The 16,485-nt window shown below is 40.2% G+C and overlaps 1 protein-coding gene across 6 annotated transcripts in view; it reads left to right on the top strand.

The window, feature by feature from the left end:
• The window catches only part of LOC122546175 (amine sulfotransferase-like), a 120,593-nt gene that overhangs the window by 71,873 nt on the left and 32,235 nt on the right, over nt 1–16,485 (top strand). The gene's annotated exons all lie outside the window — the stretch shown is intronic.

Genomic DNA, 16,485 nt, shown 5'->3' with positions numbered 1-16,485 from the left:
CAGAAGGATGTTGTGAAACTTGCAAGAGTTCAGAAAAGATTTACGAGGATGCTGCCAGGGTTGGAGGATTTGAGCTATAGGGAGAGGCTGAACAGGCTGGGGCTGTTTTCCCTGGAGCATCGGAGGCTGAGGGGTGATCTTATAGAGGTTTATAAAATTTTGAGGGGCATGGATAGGGTAAATAGAGAAAGTCTATTCCCTGGAGTGGGGCAAGTCCAGAACTAGAGGGCATAGGTTTAGGGTGAGAGGAGAAAGATATAAAAGGGACCTAAGGGGCAACTTTTTCATATGAATGAACTGCCAGAGGAAGTGGTGGAGGCTGGTATAATTACAGCATTTAAAAGACATCTGTATGGGTATATGAATAGGAAGGGTTTAGAGGAAAATGGGCCCAGTGCTGGCAAATGGGACTAGATTAGGTTAGGATATCTGGTCGGCATGGTCAAATTGGACTAAAGGGTCTGTTTCCATGCTGTACACCTCTATGACTGTCTGACTATAAGGGTCACTGGGCCCTCAATTAAAAGAAGTTGGTGGAAAGGAAGAAAGAGAGTTAGAGAAGTGGTGATGAAGGGAATGAATGGTGTAGGTTGTGGTGGGGTGTCAATCAAGCAGGCTGCTTTCTTCTGAATTGTAATGAGATTCTTCAGTGTGGCGAGAGCTGTACCCATCCAGGTAACTGAAATAACTTCCATGACATTCCTGACTTGTCTTGTAGATGGTGGCTAGGCATTAGGAAGATAGGGGATGACTGACTGACTGATTTCCTGGAGTCTGACTTGCTGTTCTAGCTACGATGTAGATATGGTTGGCCCAGTTTAGTTTCTGCAGTGGCAAGCCTCAGATTGATGCTGATGTGGGATTCAGTTATGGTAAAGATTATTGAATGCCAAGGGTAGATTTTCTCTTCTTTCAGAAGGTCATTGCCTGAAGCATTTATCCAGATCATGCTATTTGTCATTTCACAGCCTCAGACTGGATGTTGTTCAGATCTTGCTGCAAGTGGACACACTACAGTACTTAAGTATCTGAGGAATTGTGAATGGTGCTAAATATTTGTATTCTGATGGAGATATATCATTGTAGAAACAGGCGAAGATGGTTGGGTCTAGGACATTGAGGAACTGAGATGATTGACCTCCAACAACCACAATCATTTTCTTTGTGCGAGGCATGACTCCAACCAATGGAGAGATTTTTCCCAATTCCCATTGACTTCTGTTGTGCTAGGGCTTCTTGATCCATGCTCATCAAATGAAGCCTTAAAGATACGGATGATCAATCTTGCATCTACTCTGGAGTTAAAATCTTTTGTATATGTATGAACCAAGGTTGTAACGAGGCCAGAAACTGGGTGATGCTGGCAGAATTCAAACTGAGTGAGATTGAAGTCCCCACACCACACCCCTATCCAACCCAAGAGTACATGCTGTTCCCACATTCAATGTTCAATGTGGTGTCATGCTAATTCACCAGCTGAGGAATTGGGTAAGTCTAATCAGAAGGGCATGCAAATCTCCTCATCTGATTTGATACCATGAAACTTCATGGCATCCAGAATCAAGTTTTAAGACTCTCAGAGCAATTCTTTCTTGATTTGTATACTACTGTACCACTGTCCCTGGTGGGACAGAACATACCCAGGGATGGGTAGCCTGTCTTGGACATTGCCTGTCATATTTCATTCTGTGGATATGTTTATGTCAGGCTGGTGCTTGACTATTTAGTGAAACAGCTCTCCAATCTTTTCATAAGGTCCTAGATGTTGGTAAGGAGAACTTTGCAGGATCAATAAGGCTGCCTTTGATAGAATCGTAGAATCGGAACTGGAAATGTGTTGCTGGAAAAGCGCAGCAGGTCAGGCAGCATCCAGGGAACAGGAGAATCGACGTTTCGGGCATAAGCCCTTCTTCAGGAATCAGGATTCCTGAAGAAGGGCTTATGCCCGAAACGTCGATTCCCCTGTTCCCTGGATGCTGCCTGACCTGCTGCGCTTTTCCAGCAACACATTTCCAGCTCTGATCTCCAGCATCTGCAGACCTCACTTTCTCCTCATAGAATCATAGAATCCCTACCATGCAGAAAGTGGCCATTCAGCCTATTGAATCTGTACTGATCCTCCAAAAAGAACCACCCTATTTCCATTACCCTGCAGTTTCCCATGGCTAATCCATTTAATCTGCACATCCCTAGACACTACAGACAATTTAGCATAGCTAATCCATCTCACCTGCACATCTTTGGATTGTGGGACAAAACAGGAGCACCCGGAGGAAACCCATGCAGACATGGGGAGAACATGCAAACTCCATTGTCATTTTCATTACTGAGGTGGTTGTCAGGTGGTCTGTTTGATTTGCTTCATATTTTTAGATTTTATAGTGTTTTGATACAGCAAAGTGGCTTATTAGGCAATTTCAGAAAGTAGTTAAGGATCAACCATATTTCTGTGAGTGTGAAATCATTTGTATGCCATATTAGGTAAGGACAGTAGATTTCCTTCCTTAAAGGGGTTCAGTGAGCTAGGTGGATTTTCGCTACAATCATTTCATGCTCATCATTAGATTAGCTGGAATCTCTGATTTATTCATTTAATTCCATGACTCTAGGCCATTATCTTAGGCGTCTGGAGTATTAGTCCAATAATGATATCAACATGCCACTATCTCCCCTTAATATATGAAGTCACTGTGTGTGAATCCACAATTAGATGAGTACACATATTTCTCAAGGTTGTAGAGCTGGAGGTAATTATATAGATAGTGAGGGGCGAAGCCATGGAGATAATTACAAACAAGGATAAGAAGTTTAAACCCTCGAGATGTTGCTCAGCCAGGAGCTAACAATGTTACAGGCTAAAGTGACTCCCAGAATGACAACAGAAGTGCTGTAAGGATATTGTCAAAGCATCCCTGAAAAAGTCAAACATCCCATTCGACTCAGGGGAGTCCTGGCTTGTGACTAGGAATGCATTTGAAATATTCCAAAAATGTTAGGAGCCTTTGTTGGGAACTCAAAAAGGGGAAGTTGCAATATTGGCAATTTATCCACCTGAACTTCCAAACGCAACTGCTCTGTATACAGCAAAGTCCACAGATTGCAAATTGGACTTATCGGCCATTTCAGAACGCATTGACTGATATGGAAGCATGTCATTTGCAGTCCCAATGGATGCCAGTGAAGTCAATAAGCAAGGAAATCAGTGGTTATTATAGATAAGTATGAATGTGAAGTTGAGGCTACACTCCGATCAACCGTAAGCTGACTGAATGGCAGAGCAAGTGACTGAATAACCTGATTCTGTGTCCTTTATATATTCTTATGTAGACAGAAGATAGGTGATTGGGGCTTTGTGCATGTTAAGATGTGGGCAGCAGAATTTAAAATCTTTGGAGAATGGAAGTATGGTGCCAATTGGACAACATTGGAATAGTCAAGTCTGGTGATAACAAATGCATTTATATGTTTCAACAGTAGATGAACTGCAGCAGGGGCAAAATCAAGAGATGTTACAGAGCAGGAAATTGATTTTCTTTGTGCTAGCTCTGATGTGTAGTCAGAAGCTGAACTTTGGGTCAAATATGACAATAAAGTTAGATGTTCAGTTTGGCTCAGCCTCCCCTAATTACAAGGAAGAAGAGTGGAACTAAGTGCTTAGTTGGAGGAAATTTCTGCTCATTCAGTACTGGATTTTAGGTAGGCTGAAAAATTTGGACTCATTGAAGAAGGCTGGAAGTTGTGGTAAGTTAACGTTGGGTGATAGTGAAATGACTAAGGCTGGCTATTTATTCTCTGTAACTGTAGCTCTGCCTCTGTTCAGCTGCTGTTGAAGCCTTCATTCATGCATTTTGTTACCTTTAGACTTGTCTATTCCAATGCATTTCTGGCCAGCTTCCCTTTGCTTTCTGTAAACCTGAGGTCAGCAAAACTCCACTTCCCTATTCTCAACTTCTACCAAATATTGTTCACTTGGGTTGTTGGGAAGTCCTGGGTAGCTAGTACTATATTTGGCTCTTCCACAATATCAAACTTTTCACCGCTATTTTCAAATGCCTCCATGGCCTCACTCCTCCCTATATCTGCCATCTCCTCCAGCCTCTGTGATACCTGTGTACTGCTCTAAATCTGCTTCTTGAGGATCCTTTATTTGAATCATTTCACCAATGATGGGTGACTCTTCATCTGTCTAGATGCAAAGTCCTAGAGTTCCTCCCTGAATCTCCCTGCCTGTCTTCCTTCCTATCTTCTCTGTTTGAAGGCAGTCATCAATAGCTACCTATTTGCTCACACGTCTTGGCCATCTTCTGATGTGACTTAGTGCTTTGTTTTATTTTATAATGCTTCTATAAGGAATCTTGAATATTTAATTATTTCAAAGGTGCTATGTAAATGAAAACTATTGATATTTGCTTCCAGACATGCTCAATTGACCTAAACCCAACTTCATGTTCAGGTCTGTTGTGTCTCAGTGTGATGCCACAACTGTTACATCCATGTAACTCTTTGTGCAAATGGCAATAGATTGACATCTCATATGACAGCCAGTCACAATGATAGTAAGGATGGCTAAGTGAATTTAAAGATCCCACAGGAGCAAGCCCTGGGTGATACAAGGACTTCAACTGACAACCAAAAGATATTCAGCATATTCATTTAGCAGAAGAAGCTAATGATTAAGAATTTTGATAGCACATACAATGTACCAGACTTAAGGGAAAGACTGGGAAAAGAGCATATTATTACAAATGAAGTTGATAAATTAGTCACATGGTACTTGTAGTAAAGTGGCTGCTTGTGTCCAATAAATGACTTGCAGATTGTGGGAGCGCAAAATAAATGATGGGCACTCATGATAATTGAAAAAGTGGAAGGTGTTGCACCCATACCAACACACCACTCCTATAAAGGACAACACAGGTTTATTTCTCGATGGTAGTTTTATTAGTATCTGACATGGTTTGTTTATCTTTGTGGTAATGTTGGTGTTCCTGCAATGATATTCTTTATGTCCATATCCACATTCTTTATCTAACTTTTTCTGCTTGCAAAGAATAATTGTGCAAAGTATTGAATGATCATCAATTTCAAGCATGGTCCTTATTACTCAGTGGAGTTTTATGTAGCATGCTTAAGTGAACTCAAAATCTGAGAAAAGGCAGGAAATGATAACAAGGAGTATTAGGTCAGCTATGACCTCATTGAATACTGGAGCAGACTCGATGAGTTGAGTGGGCTACTTATGCTTCCATGTTTTATGGCCGTATTGCCTTACGTACACACAAGAACAGTCTCTCTTTTATCTTATTGCAATTCCAAAACTATTAAACCTTATAAAACCAATTCACTGGCTTACCCACAAACATACACAGCTTCCCTGCTTGGGCAGATTTTGATCATCTTTCCTTCTTGCATCATCCAATTTTGAAATTTGGAGCTGTTATCTGTTGCAAATGTTGCAGAGTACGTTTTCAGACTAAAGAAATGACGTCTCTGACCCCATTATTCCAGCCTTTTACACAGAGATGTCAATCGTTCTCCTCTTACAACATTCCAGCAAAGTTAGACCGACTTTGGTTCCTGTACACAGTTAGCTGTGCTCTGTTCTTGTGGGTAGCTTTCACTGTTTTGTTATCAACTTGTTTCAATAATTCTATAAAAACTTCTATTAACCCACATGATTAATATTAAAGAATAATCTGAAGTAGCTGGTATAATGTTGCAATGGTTGTGTACAGACCCTGATTCCTTATAGTTGGGGGCTCGGCTTTCATATACAGCATGGATAAACTTCCTTCAATGAAAATAATGTGAAGTGCATAGAAGATGCCAATCAGCCCTTGTCAGGACTGTATTGAAAATTTCTCCATCATTCAAGCTGTTAATGGTATGCTGTATACTAATCCTGGCATTGTTTATATGTGTTGACAGCCTGCTTCTGCCTGTAAGTACTAATAAGAAGGGCTGAAGAACCTGGATTCCTAAGGAGAAATATTTCAATTTGCCTTTACCTTCCAATAATCCTGGCATATGCGTTTGCTTAAAATAACTTAACCTGTGAGGCAGATGTTGAGGCACAATATTTGGGCTGTAGAAAACCCAGCAGTGTATCCTGTTTTGCTGTATCAGTGTGAATACACCGTTAAAACTATAAAACTATAAAAAATTAAACAATATAATAGTCATCTATTTGATAATATAATAGTCATCTATTAGATAAATTTTTGTGCCTCAACATCTGCCTCACAGGTTAAGTTATTTTAAGCAAACGCATATGCCAGGATTATTGGAAGGTAAAGGCAAATTGAGCTATTTATCTCTGTCAGACTGACAGGTTTAGGACATTGTATGGAGAACATTAGTCATCTTGAAAGCTTTATTTAGGTTCAGGCTGTTGGGAGGTTTATAAAGTTGCAAAGGGTGGTAGTAGTGTCAAGTCTGAGGATAGGGTCTAGTTTAGAAACCAGCAAAAAAAATAAAGTAGAATATGAGAGCAAGATGGGCAGAAAGAATAGTAACTTTCATAAATATATAAAAAGGAAGAGAATAGCTAAAGTAAACAAGGATCTTGGAAGCAAATATAGGAGCAATTCTTGTTGGGTGTAAGGAAATTACATATGCACTGAACAAATATTTTCACAGAAGAAGACACAAGTTGCTTCTCAGAACTGGAGGATAACATAATTGCTTAAAAAAAATGAGGAAATTAAGTTAACTTACACCAGCAGGATAGACATATTTAAGGGGCTGAAATCTGATGAATTCTTAGGATCTGACGGCCACATGTATGATTCTAGAAGTGATGCCTCAAGGATAGTTGATTCTCTGGCTATGATCTTCCAAACTTCCCAGCATTCTTGAATGGTTCTAGCAGATTGGAAGTTAGTAATATGACACCAATATTCAAGAAAGGAGGAAGAGATTTAATTTAATATTTAGCAAATGCAACTCCCTAGAGCCATTTGTGAGGTTTTTAAGATGATTAGTCTGTAGAGGTGACGCTGCTTGGTAATGCACAGAGTTATTTGTGTTTGATCACAAGTGCAAAGGGGTTTCCACAGAGGCTGTAATTGTAAAAGTTGGCTGTGCAAGGACTCTGGTTTGTTCAGAAAAGACCACTTTTGTCATGATATTTCACAGCTTACCATTCAATAGATGGGGTTGGTCACCAGGTGTTAGGAGGCAATGAGAAAATGGGGAAACTACAGGACATTTAATCGGACAGTAGTCATCAAAAAATGTTTATAATCTAATACTTAGGGAAGTTTTAACAACGCACTACAGAATTCATAAAATTATCTGACAGTCAGTATAGTTTAATGAAAGAGAAAGAGTTTTCTCTTTCATTAAACAATTATTAGAGCTTTTGAGGGTGCACTAGTAAGCTAGAATAAAGGAATCAGTAAATGTAGCATACATGCTACATTTCCTAAAGGCATTTGATAACTTGTCACACTAATAGTTAATATGCAAGGTCAGTGCTCCCAGATTAGGGATAATTTGCATGGATAGAGGATTGGTTAACAGCCAAGAAGCAAAATGTATGCACTAATGGATGCTCGCAAATCATCAGGCTGTGACTAGTGGAGCATCTCAAAGCTTAGTGCTGGTGCCTCAGGTGTAGAACAAAGGACCATATAGCTTAGGAACAGGCCCATCTAGACTGTGTCAAAAGATTATGCTTTCCTAAAACTAAAAACATTTTTAGCTGCTAAGCTGTCCATACCTTCTATTCCCTGCCAATTCATATATCTGTCAGGATGCCTGTTAAAAGGTTGCTATTGTATCTGCCTCCACCATCATGTCTGGAAATGCATTCCAGAGTTTACCACCCTCTGGATAAAAAAACTTGCCTCTCACACCTCTTTTAAACTTATCCCCTTTACTTTAAACCTATATCCCCTAATATTTGACATTTTTACCATGCAAAGAGGAAGACAGGTTAAGTGAGTGGCGAATGGCATATAATGTGGGGAATTGTAAGATTATTCACCTTGGTTGCAAAGATATAAGAGTAGATATTTTTTATAGAAAGAAATTAACCTTGAATATTTTGATATTCAGAGATCTGGGTGTACTTGTATAAGGAACAAAGTAAGTTAACATGCCAATGCAGCAACAATGTGGAAGGCAAATGGATTACAGTACAGGAAAAGAGAATCTTGCCACAACTGTACAGGGTTTTGAGATCACACTTGAAATATCATACTTTTTTGCTTCTACATTTCAAGAATAATATATTTACTTTTGAGGCAGTATGGACAGTTCATTAACATGGTCCCTGAGTTGAGAGAGTTGTTCTATGTGGAGAGGCAAAGTAAACTAAGTCTATATTCTCTGGAGTTTTGAAGAAAGAGAGGTGATCTCATTGATTTGGAGACACCGGTTTTGGACTGGGGTGTACAAAGTTAAAAATCACCCAACACCAGGTTATAGTCCAACAGGTTTAATTGGAAGCACTGGCTTTCGGAGCACCGCTCCTTCATCAGGTGGTTGTCATTGAAACATACAGAATGCTATCAGGGACTTGTCAGGGCAACAACTAAAGTTTTTTTTCTGCTGGTTGGAATATTGGGATGCAGTTTAAAGCCAATGATTCAATCACATAAGACTGATATAAGATAAATTTCTTCACTCAACTGTACATCTTTGAAGTTTTCGAGCATATAGTATTATAGCTGCTCATTGGGTTCAGTTAGCTCAGTTGGTTAGATAGCTGGTTTGCGATGCAGGGTGATGCTAACAGTGTGGGTTCAATTCCCATACAGGCTGAGGTTACCATGAAGGCATATCCTTTTCAAACTCTTCCTCAGGTTAAACCTCCACCAGTTGTATCTCTCTAATGAGAGAGCAACCCCACAGCCCAGTTAGACTGTGGTGACTTTACCTTTGTAGATACTCCATTGATGATTATATTTATGTGTGGTACACAAGTTTTTGCCAGTCAGGGAATCCAGGAAAATAGGGAGTGGTAGAAAAGTGGAGATGACTCCAAACATAACTGGCACAAGAGATTTGGCAGTATCTGAGATAAGGTCATTTCTGTCTTTTGTGGTCTTGTATTCCTGTGTTATGGCACTGTTTTTACCTTCTTCCTCACTTACCCCCAAGGATCTCTGCCAATCATTCTGTGTGAGATTGGCATATTTAAAACTGGGGGGATTTTGGTTTTGGAAGGATGGAAACAATATCAATTTTACAGTTGTATTAATTAGTAACCAACCTCTGATACATCAGTTCTGAAGAAGGGCCACTGGACCAAAAATGTTAACTCTGGCCCATGTGATCTTGTGGAGAAAAAACAATGGGCCAGAGAGTGGCAGGTGATGTTTAATTTACATAAATGTGTGGTGTTGCCTTTTGGTAAGCCAAACCATAGCAGGACTTATACGGTTAATGGGAAATGTTGCCAAACAGGGAATCCTTTGGGTGCAGGAGCATAAATCCTTGAAAGAGGAGTGGCAGGTGGACAGGATGGTGAAGAAGGCCTTTGGCACACTTGCCTTCATTGGTCAGTGCATTAGCGTCATGTTGCAGCTGTACAGGACATTGGTGAGGCCACTTTCAGAGTACTCTGTACAATTCTGCAGAAGGGATGTTGTTAAACTTGAGTTCAGAAAAGATTTACAAGCATGTTGCTGAGACTGTACAGCTTGCGTTATGGGGAGAGGCTGAATAGGCTGGGGCTCTTTTCCTTGGAGTGTCAGAGGCCGAGGGGTGACTTTATAGAGGTTTATAAATTCATGAGGGGCATGTTTTGGGTGAATAGCCAAGGTCTTTTTTCCCAGGATGGGGAAACCAAAACCAGAGGGCATAGATTTAAGGTGAGAGGGGAAGGATTTAATAAGGACCTGAGAGGCAACATTTTCACACAAAGGGTTCTGCAGGAATGGAAGGAGAGGCCAGAGGAAGTGGTGGAGGCTGGTTCAATTACAACATTTAAAAGGCATCTGGATCGGTATATGAATAGGAAGGGTTTAGAGTGAAATGGGTCAAGTGCTGGTAAATGGGGCTAGGTCAGATCGGGATGTCTGGTCCCTACAAATGAGTTAGATTGAGGGTTCTGTTTCTGTGCTGTATGAATCTACGACTCAAAGTGCTGCCGGATTTGCTGAGTTTTTCCAGCAATTTCTGTTTGTGTTTTTGACTTCCAGCATCTGCAGTTCTTTGTTTTTATCTTTTGGTATATCCCATTGTTTTCTTGTTCCTCCAGAGATCTTTTCTTCTTCTTCATAGTACACTAATTCTGAATAGTCTCATGTAAAATAAATGAACAGGGCTGTCATGCAAGTACGTGGTCTAAATTTAGTTCTTTTTACCTTCTTGGTCCCTTACCTTTGCTGTTATTGTTAACTGATGCTTATTTATTTTGGGTATGGGCAGCATGGTGGCTCAATGTTTAGTACTGCTGCCTCACAGCATCAGGGACCTGGGATTGATTCCACTGTCAGATGACTGAGTAGAGTTTGCAAATTCTCCACGTGTCTGCATGGGCTTCCTCCAGGTGCTTCGGTTTCCTTCCACAATCCAAAGATGTGCAGGTAGGTGAATTGGTCATGCTAAATTGCCCAAAGTGTCCAGGAATGCGTAGGTTGGGTGGGTTAGCCAGGGAAATTGCAGAGTTTTGGGGATAGGGTCATAGGGTGGGACTGGATGGGATACTCTTCAGAGAGTCAGTGTGGACTCAATGGGCCGAATGGCTTGCTTCCACACAGTAGGGATTCGACGATTTTATTCATAAATGGACAAACCAGCATGCGGTGGTCTCCTGAGGGGCTTATTGAAAACATAACACTGCAGCCTTTCTGCAGTGATTCATCAGTGAGTGATACCATTTCCGGCTCTGCCCACCTGTGTAACATATTGGAGACTTTATCCACCCAATTCTTTCCAGTTCAATAACTGAGCATGCTCAGAGAAGTGAACCTTTGCTCCTATTTTCAAAGTGTATGCTTTTACTAATTTAATATCCAGCTAAAACAAAAGCAAAACATTGAAAATAATTTAAATATCTCCAGCTAATCTTACCTCAGCCTTCACTATTTTAAGAGAAAAGAGCTTTCTTGATAGATAAAATAATCCTGATCACCTTTTAGAATTCACCCTTCTCTAAGATGTCTTCCTCTGGCCTCTCATCCTCTACAGATCATTGCATTATTGACAACTGCTGATGTTACATTGGTCATCTCAATTTTTCTGCCTCCCGCACTCTAAATTAGCTGTTCTCTATTCCTCAGGCCTAGACTTCTTAGTGTTCTCAGACCTGATGTTTGACAAGTTTGGTAGAATTGTTGTTTGGCAAAACAGGTCAACACTTATGGAGGCTAATTGTCAATTCTCTGATTAATATCTCCTGCTACTCCCTTGTAGGAGTTTTTATCTGTTACTTGCAGTTCTTTTTAATCTATGAATCCCAAAATAACAGATTGGCTCATTCCAAAGCTGTTATACTTAGTGGGGTTTGTCTATTTGTGCTCATAATTGCAGATATAGTATGGGCACAAATTTGAAATAGTTGTTGAAAAATTAAAGAGGTAACAGATTTGACTGCTTTTAAAAAGTTAGAAACAGCTGTTGCTTGTTTGCTCCCAGCAATGCAGCTATTCACTTACATCTAACATCAGAATGCTCAGGATTTGGAGATGCCAGTTTTGGACTGGGGTGAACAAAGTTAAAAATCACACAACATCAGGTTATAGTCCAACCGGTTTAATTGGAAGCACACTAGCTTTCGGAGCGACGCTCCTTCATCAGATGATCGTGAAGGGCTCGATCGTAACACAGAATTTATCGCAAAAATTTACAGTGTGATGTAACTGAAATTATACATTGAAAAATTGATTGTCTGTTAAGCCTTTCATCTGTTAGAATACAGTGATAGTTTCACTTCTTTCATGTGTAAAGAAAGTAGTCATAAAAACGGAATCCCCTGGCTTCTGTGGTTGTATAGGTTCGTTCCCTTCCCATGTGATGTTTCCTTCTGCCGATTTCTGGGAATTTTCTTTCTTCGGATGTCGAACAGGTCTCCAATATGTTCACTCATCATACCCTTTTTCTGAGAATGGGTTTATTTTACTATATTAACAAATTATTTTTTCAAATCACAACATACACATTTATACTGCAGCTTTTCCTATAAAATTGCTCATCTTTTTGCTTTCCCCAGTGTGTGAAGATATTTATAGTTAATTTTCCAACAAGAATATTTATATTTTACTGGAACACCCTACCTCAATTCAGGACCTATTCTTTATAACTAAAACATAAGTAACTCTAGCTGGGCTGTATTGTTTCTTTTGGAAGTATTTGTATCTCAGCATTGTAAATTCAGGAAAGTTTTAAGAAGACTAGCAAACAAACAGAGTCATAGAGTCATACAGCATTGAAACAGACCATTTGGTCCAACCAGTCCACGCCAATCATAATTCCAAACTAAAGTAGTCCCACCTGCCTGCTCCTAGACCATATCCCTCCAAACCTTTCCTAGTCATGTACTTTTTCAAATGTCTTTTAAACATTGTAATTGTACTCGTATCCACCACTTCCTCGGAGAATTAATTCAACATGTGAACCACCCTCTCTGTAAAAAAGAAATTACCCCTCATGTCTTGTTTAAATCTCTCTCCTCTCACCTTAAAAATATGCCCCCTAGCCTTGAAATCCCCCATCCTAAGGAAAAGACACCTCCTGTAACACTATCTATATCCCTCATGATTTTAGAAACTTCTATAAGGTCACCTCTCAACCTCCTACACTCTAGTGAAAAATATTCCAGCCTTTCTTTATAATTCAAACCTAGCATCTCTCTTCTGAACCCTCTCCAGCTTGATAATGTTTAGATTAGATTCCCTATTCAGTATGGTTAAATCACCTGACCTGCACATCTTTGGATTGTGGGAGGAAACCAGAGCACCTAGAGGAAACCCACACAGACACAGGGAGAATGTGCAAACTCCACATAGATAGTCGCTCGAGGCAGCAGTACTAACCACTGAGCCACCATGCTGCACTGTATCCAAACCCTCTCCAACATGATAATATCCTTCCTATAAAAAACTGGGCAACCAGAACTGGATTCGGTATTCCAGAAGAGGCCTCACCAATGTCCTGTACAACCTCAACCTGACTTCCCAACTCAAATACTCAAAGGACTGAGTGATGAAGGCAAGAGTGCCAAATGCCTTTTAACCACCTGCCTGTATGTGATGCAAACTTCAAAGAATTATATACCTGAACCTCTAGTTTCCTCTGTTTTGCAACATTACCCAAGGTCCTACCATTAATTGTATAAGACCTACCCTTGTTTGTTGTACCAAAATGCAGTACCTCGCATTTACCCACATTGAACTCCTCCTATCATTTTTCACCCTATTGATTCATTTGATCAAGATCCCTTTGTAATCTTAGAAAACCTTCCTCATTTCCTTTTATGCCACCAATTTTGGTGTAGTCTGCAAACTTACTAAACATTCCTTCTATATTCTCATCCAAATCATTTGTATAAATGATAAGCAAAAGAGGACCCAGAACTGATCCCTGAGGCTTACTTGGAGCAAGTGAGAGGCCTCTAGTCTGAAAAACAACCCTCCAGAAAATGAGGACTGCAAATGCTGGAGATCAGAGTCGAAAAGTGTGGTGCTAGAAAAGCACAGCCAGTCAGGCAGCATCCAAGGGGCAGGAGAGTCGATGTTTTGAGCTTAAGCTCTTCATCAGGAAGACCACCACTATCTCCTGTCTTTAAGACAATTATGTATCCAATTAGCAAGCTCACCTGTGCTATGAACATGCTAGTTTGACATCTTGACCATCTCTCTCTCCTGCTGCACTTAACACAAGAATGAGATTTCAGCCAAACACCTAATTCATCAATTAGACCTTCTACTTTGTGCTCTGACAAATCATAAGCACAAACGAGGAAATCTGTGGCTCAAACGTTTTGATGCCTTTGTTACCTATCACCTGATTAATGTAATCTGACTCATTGCCAACATTCCATGAACAAGGTTGTTAACAATAAAGACAATTTCAAAAGTTGCTTACCACAAAAGCAGGCAGGTTGTTAACTAGCAAGATAAGGTGTAAACGTCTTCAGGAAATGGCTTTGTTTTAGCAGAATAGGTTGAAGAGTGAATGATCCTATTCCATGTGGTCAACAAAGAAACAGTGCATGTTGTGTGAAAAACAAGAAATGGGAATTATACATAGAAGAAAAGGCAGCAAGGGATGAAAATAAACAGACAAACCTAAAGGTTTTGATATATAATTTTCTTGATGTTTGTGTGTATGTAAAGGCATTCAAAAACACACAATAATTTTAAAATATAAATAACAGAATAGACTATAGAGTATCAAAGTCATGACAACATCGATTAGACAAAGTCAAAGTAATAGATGATATTTTGGGAACCCCATTTTAGAAATGGTTAGGGCTAAAGTTGCATAGGTTAGTGAACATTCAGGAGAATTATACCAGTGATGGAAAAGTTATAATTATATGAGTAAACTAGAAATACTTAAATGATTTATATTTAATGCACTCTGGGGCACAGATGCTTCAGCAGAGGATTATCAACTAAAGATAGATATGGAAACATCACTGGCAGGGAGCAGTGATGACCTAGTGGTATTATCATTGGACTATTAATCTAGAGACTCACATAATGTTCTGGTGACTGGCGTTCAATCTTGCTATGGCAGAAAACGAAATTTGAATTCAATGAAAACAAACTCTGGAATTAAGTTAAAAATCACACAACACCAGGTTATAGTCCAACAGGTTTAATTGGAAGCACTAGCTTTCGGAGCGACGCTCCTTCATCAGGACACAATCATCTGATGAAGGAGCGTTGCTCCAAAAGCTAGTGTGCTTCCAATTAAACCTGTTGGACTATAACCTGGTGTTGTGTGATTTTTAACTTTGTACACCCCAGTCCGACACTGGCATCTCCAAATCAAAACTCTGGAATTAAGATCTAATAATGACCATGAACCCATTGTTGATCATCAGAAAAACCCATCTGGTTCACAAATCTCTTCTTCAACATTTTCCTAAAGCTTGCTGATTGAACGTCATTTAAAAAACTATCGGAATGTTTTCTGGCAACCTACACCCTGAAAAATAACCCACCACTGAATGTCAAGTCATTGTTTGCAAACCACTTGGGGCAGTCAGGGACAGGTCCTCTGATTGTAGTGGTGAGGAGCTAAACGTGGCTCCTTCTGTCCCATTACGGATCATTTTATCCTAGATTTAGTGAGGTGAAAGTGGGTGTCACAGTGATCTGCTTTGATGCAGGTGCAGGCAAGTTGGTGAGGTGACCTGAGTGATTGAGTAAGAGGCATAGAGACCATGCAGTGTTAGTACCGTGGGGGAGATTGGGTGGTTGAGACTGAGGGGGGAATGATTTTGCACACAATTGCGAGAGTGGTAGGGCATGAGCCTTGGTGGAAGTGTGTGCAGTAACAGAGACTGAGTGAGGAGTATCAGCGAGACAATGGTAGCACTCGTGCTGACAGAGTGGAGAAGATCATTGATCTTCTTACGGCATTGCTGGGTGAATTTTTTCAACAAAACAAACGGGGACCACATTAACCCAGGTAACAATGTCACACCATTCTGGCAGTGTTCAGTATCTAACTAGCAGAAATGGATTGCTGCCCTTTGCACTACCCTATTCCTCCAGTCCTCCTGGTCCCTGTCCAAAAAGCGGACCACTATAGAGTTGTGGAGTTGTATAGTTTCCCCTGTGCTGCAATGTTTGGGGCAAATGTGACAATCTATGCAGCACGGCTCTGGACTGCGAATGCTTGTCTGAGTGTATTATGGCCTTTTAATCAGAAAACAATGTTGACAGTCTATTTGGGAACATTGGACAGTAGTGAGTTGTTCTGGTTAGGGGGAGTGGTAGAATCAGGCCAGCATCCGATGAAAAGGATGCAATAGGTAGTTAGTGAAGTAAGTTTGAGGGAATAGCACAAGAAATCCGATGAGTCTCATGGACGAAAACTGTCCATGAAAATTGACAAAATGACATCGCTAAAGTATCATGAGATTCAGACCACTGATTCTTACTCGATAAGCACAAGTGTTTATGCTTTACCACTTTTCCTGTCAGCTGTTTGACAGGCAAATTTTGTCGGGTAATTTGTCCACAGAATTTACCTATGTCATTCCTCCCTCTTAATGTCCTCATTCACTTACCTTTTTGTATTTCCTAACAAATGTAGATTACAGTTGTAGGGGTTGCTCAATGTTGGCCATTGTTCCTTGACTAAATATGTGATGTAATCTCATGATATCAAGACAATGGTTGTATTACAAAGAGGATGACGCAAATACTGTAGATTGTCCGGTATAGCTTGACCATTTAATGCTTTGTAAAATATCTCTTAAAACAGTCAATTTACGTGCAGAATACAAAATGTGAGCCACCGGTGCTGGTGCAAGAGGGTCCATTTTTGCTTGTCGGTTGCCATATGCAGACTGCT

The sequence above is a fragment of the Chiloscyllium plagiosum genome, chromosome 3 (genome assembly GCF_004010195.1).
Source record: "Chiloscyllium plagiosum isolate BGI_BamShark_2017 chromosome 3, ASM401019v2, whole genome shotgun sequence".
In the NCBI taxonomy this organism is placed as follows: domain Eukaryota; kingdom Metazoa; phylum Chordata; class Chondrichthyes; order Orectolobiformes; family Hemiscylliidae; genus Chiloscyllium; species Chiloscyllium plagiosum.
Note: the sequence above shows the minus strand (reverse complement) of the source record. Positions and strands in the feature narration are given on the sequence as shown.